The 11,823-nt window shown below is 44.8% G+C and overlaps 1 long non-coding RNA gene across 1 annotated transcript in view; it reads left to right on the top strand.

Moving 5' to 3' along the window:
• The window catches only part of LOC141146177 (uncharacterized), a 104,326-nt gene that overhangs the window by 30,885 nt on the left and 61,618 nt on the right, over positions 1-11,823 (top strand). The window contains exon 2 of the long non-coding RNA XR_012244749.1: positions 11,430-11,616. This is a non-coding gene — a long non-coding RNA (uncharacterized lncRNA). The remainder of the gene's footprint in view (positions 1-11,429; positions 11,617-11,823) is intronic.

The raw sequence follows: 11,823 nt of genomic DNA, 5'->3' as shown, positions 1-11,823 counted from the left end.
TCTGATTTCAGACAGAATTTTGGGCTGAATTCGGACCTGAAACGGACCAAAAGACGCACAGGACTCCTGTGGAATTTGCACCGGAGCCGCTCCAGAGATGTGTGAACCAGCTCCATAGAGAGCCGGTCACAATCTCCTGATATGTGAATTGGATGAGGAGAAATCCGCATCCAATTCACAAATGTGTGAACCCAGTCTAAGGGGTCACCTAAACTCACCACCAATGTAAGGGGTCACTTCTACACTGACCACCAATGTAAGGGGTCACCCCCACACGACCATCAATGTAGGGGGGTCTTCTACACTGACTACCAATGTAAGGGGTCATTTCTACACTGACCACCAATGTGAGGGGTCACCTCTACACTAACCACTAATGTAAGGGGTCACTTCTACACTGACCACCAATGTGAGGGGTCACCTCTACACTAACCACTAATGTAAGGGGTCACTTCTACACTAACCACCAATGTAAGGAGACACATCTATGTTAACCAATGTAAGGGATCACTTCTACACTGACCACCAATGTAAGGGGGTTCTTCTACACTGACCACCAATGTAAGCGGACATGTCTATGTTGACCACCAATGTAAAGGGTTACTTCTACACTGACCACCAATGTAAGGGGTCACCTCTACACTACCCAACAATGTAAGGGGTCACTTCTACACTGACCACCAATGTAAGGGGTCACTTCACCACTGACCACCAATGTAAGGGGTCACCCCCACACGACCATCAATGTAGGGGGGTCTTCTACACTGACCACCAATGTAAGGAGACACTTCTATGTTGACTAATGTAAGGGGTCACTTCACCACTGACCACCAATGTAAGGGGTCACCCCCACACGACCATCAATGTAAGGGGTCACTTCTACACTGACCACCAATGTAAGGGGTCACTTCTACATTAACCACCAATGTAAGGGGACACTTCTACACTGACCATCAATGTAAGGGGTCACTTCTACACTGACCACCAATGTAAGGGAACACTTCTACACTGACCACCAATGTAAGGGGTCACTTCTACACTGACCACCAATGTAAGGGGTCACTTCTACACTGACAACCAATGTAAGGGGACACTTCTACACTGACCACCACTGTAAGGGGTCACCTCTACACCAACCACCAATGTAAGGGATCACTTCTACATTAACCACCAATGTAAGGGGTCACTTCTACACTGACCACCAATGTAAGGGGTCACTTCTACATTAACCACCAATATAAGGGGACACTTCTACACTGACCATCAATGTAAGGGGTCACTTCTACACTGACCACCAATGTAAGGGGTCACCTCTACACCGACCACCAATGTACAGGGTCACCTCTACACCGACCACCAATGTAAGAGGACACTTCTACACTGAGCACCAATGTAAGGGGACACTTCTACACTGACCACCAATGTAAGGGGACACTTCTACACTGACCACCAATGTAAAAGGTCACTTCTACACTGACCACCAATGTAAGGGGTCTCCTCTACACCAACCACCAATGTAAGGGGTCACTTCTACACTGATCACCAATGTAAGGGGTCTCCTCTACACCAACCACCAATGTAAGGGGTCACTTCTACACAGACCACCAATGTAAGGGGTCTCCTCTACACCAACCACCAATGTAAGGGGTCACTTCTACACTGATCACCAATGTAAGGGGTCACTTCTACATTAACCACCAATGTAAGGGGACACTTCTACACTGACCATCAATGAAAGGGGTCACTTCTACACTGACCACCAATGTAAGGGGTCACTTCTACATCGACCACCAATGTACAGGGTCACCTCTACACCGACCACCAATGTAAGGGGACACTTCTACACTGAGCACCAATGTAAGGGGTCACTTCTACACTGACCACCAATGTAAGAGGACACTTCTACACTGACCACCAATGTAAGAGGTCACTTCTACACTGACTACCAATGTAAGAGGTCACTTCTACACTGACCACCAATGTAAGGGGTCACCTCTACACTAACCACTAATGTAAGGGGTCACTTCTACACTGACCACCAATGTGAGGGGTCACTTCTACACTAACCACCAATGTAAGGAGACACTTCTATGTTAACCAATGTAAGGGGTCACTTCTACACTGACCACCAATGTAAGGGGTCACTTCACCACTGACCACCAATGTAAGGGGTCACCCCCACACGACCATCAATGTAGGGGGGTCTTCTACACTGACCACCAATGTAAGGAGACACTTCTATGTTGACTAATGTAAGGGGTCACTTCACCACTGACCACCAATGTAAGGGGTCACCCCCACACGACCATCAATGTAAGGGGTCACTTCTACACTGACCACCAATGTAAGGGGTCACCTCTACACCAGCCACCAATGTAAGGGGTCACTTCTACACTAACTACCAATGTAAGGGGTCACTTCTACACTGACCACCAATGTAAGGGGACACTTCTACACTGACCACCAATGTAAGGGGACACTTCTACACTGACCATCAATGTAAGAGGTCACTTCTACACTGACCACCAATGTAAGGGGTCACTTTTACACTGACCACCAATGTAAGGGGTCACTACTACACTGACCACCAATGTAAGGGGACACTTCTACACTGACCACCAATGTAAGGGGACACTTCTACACTGACCACCAATGTAAGGGGTCACCTCTACACCAACCACCAATGTAAGGGGTCACTTCTACACTGACAACCAATGTAAGGGGACACTTCTACACTGACCACCAATGTAAGGGGTCACCTCTACACCAACCACCAATGTAAGGGGTCACTTCTACATTAACCACCAATGTAAGGGGTCACTTCTACACTGACCACCAATGTAAGGGGTCACTTCTACATTAACCACCAATGTAAGGGGACACTTCTACACTGACCATCAATGTAAGGGGTCACTTCTACACTGACCACCAATGTAAGGGGACACTTCTACACTGACCACCAATGTAAGGGGACACTTCTACACTGACCACCAATGTAAGGGGTCACTTCTACACTGACAACCAATGTAAGGGGACACTTCTACACTGACCACCAATGTAAGGGGTCACCTCTACACCAACCACCAATGTAAGGGGTCACTTCTACATTAACCACCAATGTAAGGGGTCACTTCTACACTGACCACCAATGTAAGGGGTCACTTCTACATTAACCACCAATATAAGGGGACACTTCTACACTGACCATCAATGTAAGGGGTCACTTCTACACTGACCACCAATGTAAGGGGTCACCTCTACACCGACCACCAATGTACAGGGTCACCTCTACACCGACCACCAATGTAAGGGGACACTTCTACACTGAGCACCAATGTAAGGGGACACTTCTACACTGACCACCAATGTAAGGGGACACTTCTACACTGACCACCAATGTAAGAGGTCACTTCTACACTGACCACCAATGTAAGGGGTCTCCTCTACACCAACCACCAATGTAAGGGGTCACTTCTACACTGATCACCAATGTAAGGGGTCTCCTCTACACCAACCACCAATGTAAGGGGTCACTTCTACACAGACCACCAATGTAAGGGGTCTCCTCTACACCAACCACCAATGTAAGGGGTCACTTCTACACTGATCACCAATGTCAGGGGTCACTTCTACATTAACCACCAATGTAAGGGGACACTTCTACACTGACCATCAATGTAAGGGGTCACTTCTATACTGACCACCAATGTAAGGGGTCACTTCTACATCGACCACCAATGTACAGGGTCACCTCTACACCGACCACCAATGTAAGGGGACACTTCTACACTGAGCACCAATGTAAGGGGTCACTTCTACACTGACCACCAATGTAAGGGGACACTTCTACACTGACCACCAATGTAAGAGGTCACTTCTACACTGACTACCAATGTAAGAGGTCACTTCTACACTGACCACCAATGTAAGGGGTCTCCTCTACACCAACCACCAATGTAAGGGGTCACTTCTACACTGATCACCAATGTAAGGGGTCTCCTCTACACCAACCACCAATGTAAGGGGTCACTTCTACACTGATCACCAATGTAAGGGGTCTCCTCTACACCAACCACCAATGTAAGGGGTCACTTCTACACAGACCACCAATGTAAGGGGTCTCCTCTACACCAACCACCAATGTAAGGGGTCACTTCTAAACTGATCACCAATGTCAAGGGTCACTTCTACACTGACCACCAATGTAAGGGGTCACTTCTACACTGACCACCAATGTCAGGCTGGATTCACACTGGAGTATGGAGCGGCTCACAGCAGGGGGTCCACGTCTCCATTCACTGGTTCAGGTCTGATTTCATCCAGAATTTTGGGCTGAATTTGGACCTGAAACTGAGCAAAAGACATACAGGACTCCTGTGGAATTTGTACCAGAGCCGCTCCAGAGATGTGTGAACCAGCCCCATAGAGAGCCGGTCACAATTTCCTGATATGTGAATTGGATGAGGGGAAACCCGCATCCAATTCGCAAATGTGTGAACCCAGTCTAAGGGGTCACCTAAACTCACCACCAATGTAAGGGGTCACTTCTACACTGACCATCAATGTAAGGGGACACTTCTACACTGACCACCAATGTAAGGGGACACTTCTACACTGGCCACCAATGTAAGGGGACACTTCTACACTGACCACCAATGTAAGAGGTCACTTCTACACTGACCACCAATGTAAGGGGTCACTTCTACATGGACCACCAATGTAAGGGGACACTTCTACACTGACCCCCAATGTAAGGGGTCACTTCTACACTGACCACCAATGTCAGGAGGGTTCACACTGGAGCATGGAGCGGCTCACAGCAGGGGGTTCTGTGCGTCTCCATTCACTGTTTCAGGTCCGATTTCAGACAGAATTTTGGGCTGAATTCGGACCTGAAACTGACCAAAAGACGCACAGGACTCTTGTGGAATTTGCACCGGAGCCGCTCCAGAGATGTGTGAACCAGCTCAATAGAGAGCCGGACAATTTCCTGATATGTGAATTGGATGAGGGGAAACCCGCATCCAATTCGAAAATGTGTGAACCCAGTCTAAGGGGTCACGTAAACTCACTGCCAATGTAAGGGGTCACTTCTACACGACCATCAATGTAAGGGGTCACCTCTACATGACCATCAATGTAGGGGGGGTCTTCTACACTGACCACCAATATAAGGAGACACTTCTATGTTGACCAATGTAAGGGGTCACCTCTACACTAACCACCAATGTAAGGGGTCACTTCTACACTGACCACCAATGTAAGGGGACACTTCTACACTAACTACCAATGTAAGGGGTCACTTCTACACTGACCACCAATGTAAAGGGTCACTTCTACACTGACCGCCAATGTAAAGGTTCACTTCTACACTAACCACCAATGTAAGGGGGCACTTCTACACTGATCAGCAATATAAGGGGTCACCCCCACATGACCATCAATGTAGGGGTCACCTCTACACTGACCACCAATATACACTTCTACCCCTGGGGAGACATGTATGGGATGTCCACCAGGGAAGATTCCCGGACATAACATTTCTGATACTTGACCGGATCCACCCCAGTTCAAGGGGTGGGGACCAGGACAATATCCTCCTTCAAAGAGAGACCAGGTGGATAGTGTTTTATGTGCCATTCAACCACCCGGGTTAAACGATTCAGCCAGTTATGGCCCATTCCTGGAAGGGTTCATGTCGGGACTATGGGATGGACTCGGTCAATCCCATTGACCACTAATGGGATTGAGCGGACTTCATCCTTTAGGGAATCTGAATGAACATCGACAGAGAGATATTCACACTATCCGCTATGTATGAGTGGTCACATTTACTGTGCATTTCATGATCTGTAATGTTCCAATGAGAGGTCAATCTGTCATATCCATTCTTTGGTTACAGCCTTGCTCTGTATATATATCTTTTTTGTGAAGAGTAGAATAACATTAATATTTTGTTTTATTTTATATGTTCATTTCCTTGCTGTTGCTGTATCTTCTTGTTGGTCTGTGATCTTCCATTTTATGGGTTGATGCAATCCCGATAGGAATGTACCCAATACCATGAACCAGCTTTTTCCATTGGGTTATGGTGAATGGTGCAGTATTCTATATAAGCACAAGATGGCGAACGAAGCAATGGATTCTACAATGTTGCTTCGGTGTAGTCTAAATTTCACCCCAGGAGTTGCTAGGAGGTGTCCTCATCTAACCACGAACTGATCGTGTTTCATTGGCCGGTGCCATTGTTGACTGGCTCCTACCCTACTACCCTTTTAGACCAAGCAAATAAGAAGTGCTTGCTGCCTGTGGAACGCATGGCCAAATCCCCGCTAGTCGGAGTGGGTGTGCCGTGCAATCAGCCAATGCATTTACCAGCTATCGGGCATGTGCGTACTAGTATCAGTATCGGGACCGATACCGAGTATTTGCAGGAGTACTTGTGCAGTTGCTCCCGATGCTTCACCCGATACCCGGACACTCAGAAACAATCGATGCAGTGGCAAGGGAAGTTATAATCACTGATCTCCTTGTGTGGCTTTCAATAAAGCAGCTGAAAGCCGCGAAGGGGAGAGGAGGAGAAGCACAGGGAGATCGGTGATTGTAACTTCTGCCCCACACCGATTGTTCCTGAGTGTCCCCTGTATCCTCCTCCATCCCCCGTCCCCATCCGCTCCCCCTCCGTGCGCTCCTCTGTGTTAATCTCCGGTCCCCCTCTATGCGCTCCTCCTCCTCCGTGTTCTCCTCCGGTCCCCCCCTCCTCCAGTCCCCCTCCATGCACTACACTGCCCCAGTGTTCTCCTCCAATACCCCCTCATCCTCCTCCGGTCCCCCTCCATGTGCTACTCCTCCTCCGTGTTCTCCTCTGTTCCCCCCCGTCCTCCTCCACCCCCCTGCCAGATCTTTCAGGATGGAGAGCGGAGGAAGGAGCCGTTAATTTACCAGCTCCTTCCTTTTCTGAATGCACAGAGTCAGTGATTACTGACTCTGCCCATTCATAATAAATGAGCATCGTAAACTGTGTTTATGATGCTTCAGTTTATGAATGGAGAGGAGCCTTTGTCTCCTATTCATTCATCTTCAGTGCAGATGAGGCTGCTGAGAAAGGGACTTGGAAATCTGTGTCCTCAGTCCCTTTCCATGTCTCAAAGGGGAGATGTCAGGGGTTTGTTTAGACCCCTCATATCTCACCAAAGCCCCCCATATCCCCCAACAGGGTTGAATAAAAAATATTCTAATGTAAAATTGTAAATATAATAATTTCTAAAATAAACACACTGATTGTCCACTCCCCCCCTGACAGAAACCATGAAATCAGCCTGAGACAGAAGTACAGTTAAATCACACTTGTTTAATAATAAAAGTAAAAAGAACAAATGTAGTCAAAACATAGCCAGAGTTCAGTAACCGGAACAGATAGTCAGCCAAGCCAGAAGTCAGGGATCAATGTAGTGGAACAGCAAACAGGATCTGGAGCCAGAAGGGATGTCAGCAAAGCCAGTCTTTAAACAGGAACGCAAGAGTTTCTTGTGATGTGACCAAAGCGAAAGCAGAGCTCCTCTGGACTGGACGGCTTAAGTAGGCAGGACTGACGAGCAGGATATCATCAACAACAGCTGAGTAACTGTGGAGAGATAGGAGCTGGCAATTAGCCGACAGCTGAGCGGCCAGCTCAGAGAAGGAAGGGCTGAGCCCAGCCCTGACCCCCCCCTACAAAAAGAAAGAAAGCATTGTAAAAAAAAAATTATATATATATATATATATATATATATATATATATATATAGCATCTCACAGAAGTGAGTACACCCCTCACATTTTTGTAAATTTTTTTCTATCTTTTCATGTGACAACACTGAAGAAATGACACTTTGCTACAATGTAAAGTAGTGAGTGTACAGCTTGTATAACAGTGTAAATTTGCTGTCCCCTCCAAATAACTCAACACACAGCCATTCATGGCTAAACCGCTGGCAACGAAAGTGAGTACACCCCTAAGTGAAAATGTCCAAATTGGGTCCAATTAGCCATTTTCCCTCCCCGGTGTCATGTGACATGTCTCAGGTGGGAATGGGGAGCAGGTGTGTTAAATTTGGAGTTATCGCTCCCACTCTCCCATACTGGTCACTGGAAGTTCAACATGCCACCTCATGGCAAAGAACTCTCTGGGGATCTGAAAAAAAGAATTGTTGCTCTATATAAAGATGGCCTAGGCTATAAGAAGATTGCCAAGACCCTGAAACTGAGCTGCAGCACGGTGGCCAAGACCATACAGCGGTATAACAGGACAGGTTCCACTCAGAACAGACCTCGCCATGGCCGACCAAGGAAGTTGAGTGCACATGCTCAGCGTCATATCCAGAGGTTGTCTTTGGGAAATAGATGTATGAGTGCTGCCAGCAATGCTGCAGAGGTTGAAGGGGTGGGGGGGTCAGCCTGTATTGTTTTTTCCTTTTTTTATTTTCTTTGATTTTGTCTTTCTTTTTTTGTCTAAAAATGAAAATAAACACCTTTAACAAAAAATACTTACTGCGAATTCGCTCCAACATGCGTTCCACGGTGCACTATACGTTCTACACACTTCTCTACTCCACTACCAACAGAGCCCATCAGGTTGTTTAACAACAGCAGCAGCGGACATCTTACTACACCCAGCTAGATCTTAACCTTTTTTAGTAATAAAGTGAGCGTATATAAATAAATATAGTATATTGACATCTGTGATGCAGTTTGTATGTTTAATTTTGAAAGCCTAAAGGTTAAGAGCTGAGCAGTTTGAGGTGTACCAACATGGCTTCCGCCACCTTCCTACTGCTGGCGCCCAGCTTGTTACAAAATGTAACATCAAAACAGCATCACAAATGTCAACATACTATATTTATTTATAAACGCTCACTTTATTGCTAAAACTACTCTGAAATTCAAGACGTAGATGGGTGTAGTAAGATGTCCGCTGCCGCTGTTTTATCAGATTGCCGCTACCTGTCAGATCATAAAGTGTTTGGAACGCATGTTGGAACGCATAGAGCATGCGCAGTAAGTATTTTTTGGTAGGAACATCACTTCCGTTACACAATCTGGTAGCGCTATTCTGAACAGCATCACTTGCTTATTCCCAGAAGTCTGTGGGCAGAGAGAAGACAGAGGGGGTCAGCGTCAACATTCAACAACACGCTGGCAGCTAAGCTGGCCAGGGCAGGGGCGCAGCCAAATATTCTGGTGTTCCATCAGAATCGGAGACCCGTCAGGTTTGGTAATGGATGTGACGTTGCATCAGAACACCGCAGAACACCGCAGCGACCATCTTGGTGCACCCTGCACTCAGCCACAGTAAGCCTGCAGTCAGAAGGCTGCAGCGGACATCTTGGTGCACCCTGCCCATATAGTGAAATACAGTATTTTAAAATCCATGAGACATGTTTTGATGTTGAATTTGAAAAGCAGCGGCAAGCCTGCTAATCTAACAGGTTTGGTAATCTGACAGAACGCCGCTGCTTTTAAAATTCAATATCAAAATAATCTCACGGATTATAAAATACTGTATTTAAACCATATAAGCTCAGTTTACTGCTAAAATAAGTCTGAAATTCAAGACTTGGCTGGGTGTAACAAGATGTCCGCTGCCACCTTCTGACTGCAGACTTACTGCGGCTGAGTGCAGGGTGTACCGCAGTGTTCTGACGGAACTTCACTTTAGTTACCGAATCTGATGGGTCGCCGATTCTGACAGAACACCAGCATATTTGTCTTGGAAAAACATGAACTATATTATTTTAAATTGTTAAAAAAATAAAGAAGTATAGCCTCTTTGCCCCGCACTCTGAAACCATGAAATGTGAAAATAGAAATGAATAAATTTCATACCGCGCTCAATAAACCAAATCATGTGATATAAATTACTCCTAACAAACATATGCAGAGCATAAACAGAAACATGCAGAAAAAGAAAGAAAAGCTCCCAATAGTTCAGCTTGTAGCCATTTATTTGAAAAATGAACTGAAGACGTCAGACGTGCTGACGAAACGCATTGGATTAGGTACGTGATACATCACTTCTGCTATCGAGGTTGGAGTGCAGGTGGAGCGCAACTTGGCATACCGGCTCCATTTTATGTGTTTTTAATGGAACGATTACATTTTTCAAATAAACGGCTACAAGCTACACTATGAGGAGCTTTTCTTTCTTTTTCTGATCTACAAATCTCGTTTTGGCCATATCATTGGGGAGAGACGCCTATACTGGGTGGGGACATCATGATATACATTCTCTGCTTATTTGACACCTGTCATGGGTGTCAGATCTATCCGGTGAGTAGGATGTTTGCCTAGATTGGTGGAGGACGGCACCTTTCCCATTCACAGAATTGTATTTTCACCGTTCACTGGATTGAAGAATCGTTTGGTGGCGGTTCATTATAATTTCGTTATAATTTCATTGTTGTATTTACAAAGTTCATTTATATCATTTTTCACATGCATATGTTTATATGAGTAATTTATATCACGCGATTTGGTTTATTGAGCGCGGTATGAAATTTTATTAATTTCTATTTTATACTATTTAAAAGTTGCAGTGAGGCCAATCTGTGCCCATCAGTTATGCCAATCAGTGCTGCCTTTTAGTGCCACTGTTAAAAAAAAGCTATTGGTACTTGTACTCAGTCTTAAAAAAGTGCTATTGGTGCAACCCTAACAAGGTGTTTATGTTTGCGATGTTTACATTCCTTGTAATCGAAATAAACATGATAAAAAATAAAAACAAAAAAATAAAAAATGAAACAAATAAGAAAAAAAAGTAAAGTTCCCCCATCCTTCCGTGTTCGCGTGCAGATTTTTAGATACTGTAGTCTTTTGTTGCTATTCCACGAGTGTGCGCAATTTTAAAGCATGACATGTTAGGTATCTATTTACTCGGCATAACATCTTTCATATTTTGCAAAAAAATTAGGGTATATATTGTGTTTTTTTTAACATTAAAGTGTATTTTTTTAAAATGCGTTTGAAAAAAACGATGTGCAAATACTGTGTAACATAAAAAAATTGCAATGATCGCCATTTCATTCCCTAGAGTCTCTGCAAGATAGATGGATAGAGAGAGATAGATAGATAGATAGATAGATAGATAGATAGATAGATAGATAGATAGATAGATAGATAGATAGATAGATAGATAGATAGATTTTTTCAGGAATTACTTTTTTATCCGTGGTCTCGATGTCTGCTCCATTATTGGATCAGGTTATTCCATTTATGTTCTATACAAATAACTGTACAACTTTTGTCTACTCTGCTTTTTTAGTAAAGCTTGACACATATACTTATGCTAGAGCATACATGTTCTCATACAAAAATATTATTATATTATATAACTTGCTGTTTATTTTACTAAATTTTGGCAAATCATTGAGACATATACATCTATGTTTACAGCTGATATCTATCAAGCTACATACTGAGACAATAGGACCATTCACCTTCACTTATGCTGTGTCTGCCTCCTGGGGTCCCCCCTGGGGGTACCTGTGTCCATCGGCTCCCCCTCAGCTCCCGTGCCATACTCTGGCTGCTGCCCGTCCATTTGGGGATTCAGCAATGGAAACTCTGGTTTTGTTCATTGGTAAGTATTGGTCCATTTTGCTCTGTAAACTACAGTATACAGTATATTTCATGGAGTTTGGCCCTGCCTTGGCTATAACAAATAGCTTAGATATTTACTGTGAGTTGCTCAATAGCTTATTACAAAAGGAAACATTTGTGATCTGTGGGCTTTGTTGTGCCATATTGACAGTTGTACATGCAAGTCTTAGACTTTACAATTGGACAT

Source organism: Aquarana catesbeiana, linkage group LG05, assembly GCF_042186555.1.
Source record: "Aquarana catesbeiana isolate 2022-GZ linkage group LG05, ASM4218655v1, whole genome shotgun sequence".
NCBI lineage: Eukaryota > Metazoa > Chordata > Amphibia > Anura > Ranidae > Aquarana > Aquarana catesbeiana.
This window is presented reverse-complemented; position numbering and strand designations above follow the sequence as displayed.